Raw genomic sequence first — 1058 nt, forward strand, 5'->3', positions numbered from 1 at the left:
TGAACCTTTTCACAAGATTCTAATTTTCTGATATGATGAATTTGAGATTTTCATTTGTTGTCATTTGTAATCATCAAAATTAAATGAAATAAACATTTGAAATATATGAGTTTGTATGTAATGTATGAATATAATATACACGTTTCACTTTTTAAATGGAATTACTGAAATCAATTTACTTTTTCATGATATTCTAATTTTATGACCAACACCTGTATATGAAAACACAAGGATCACAAGCATGAAACTAAATACAGAAAAATAATTCAAAAACTAAAATCGTGACAGAATGGCACATTAATGTTAATGTTATTGTTTAGTTTTGCTCCTTGGTTCTTTGTGATCTAGATTAGTGTATTGTTCCTTGTGTTCCCTGTGCCACTATTCACCTGCCCTCAGATCAGTAGTTTTCCAGTCTGCCTGCCACGCCCACCTCATCTGTAAAGTCTGTCTCTTGTCCAAAAAAGGTTAAAAAACAAAAACAACTGGACTTCTATTCTGTAGCTGAAGACGATTCGCTTCTCATCCGAGTAGTTTTCTCAATTCAGAAATACAGAGTTTGCTTCTCTTTTCACTTGCATACCTACATCAGAAGCAGTGGAAACCGTCAGAAAACGACTGTTACAAGACCATGATTTGAACAACAGGGTTAGGGTTAGGGTTACTCCAGATTAGATCTGCACCCTGCTGGACCTCTGCCTTTCCACCACTTATTTCAAGTTTAATGACAGTTTTTACAGACAGAAGCATGGTTGCGCCATCGAATCTCCAGTGTCACCGATTGTGCCTAATCTCTACATGGAAGAAGTGGAAAAGAGAGCCCTGAACTCCTTTGAGGGAGCTACACCAAGCCATTGGTTCAGATATGTGGACGATACCTGTGTCAAAATCCAAGCTGAAGAAGTTGAAGCCTTCACCAGGCACATCAACTTGGTCGACAACAACGTCAAGTTTACCAGAGAGGATGCTAATGACAATAAGCTGCCTTTTTTGGACTGTCTGGTTCACATTGTAAGAGAGGACAGTCTCAACATTGAAGTCTACAGGAAACCAACCCA

The 1058-nt window shown here is 37.9% G+C and overlaps 1 protein-coding gene across 1 annotated transcript in view; it reads right to left on the minus strand.

Annotated features, from left to right (window-relative positions):
• The window catches only part of slc8a2a (solute carrier family 8 member 2a), a 51627-nt gene that overhangs the window by 5692 nt on the left and 44877 nt on the right, over positions 1–1058 (minus strand). The gene's annotated exons all lie outside the window — the stretch shown is intronic.

Source organism: Kryptolebias marmoratus, linkage group LG13 (assembly GCF_001649575.2).
Source record: "Kryptolebias marmoratus isolate JLee-2015 linkage group LG13, ASM164957v2, whole genome shotgun sequence".
Lineage (NCBI taxonomy): Eukaryota > Metazoa > Chordata > Actinopteri > Cyprinodontiformes > Rivulidae > Kryptolebias > Kryptolebias marmoratus.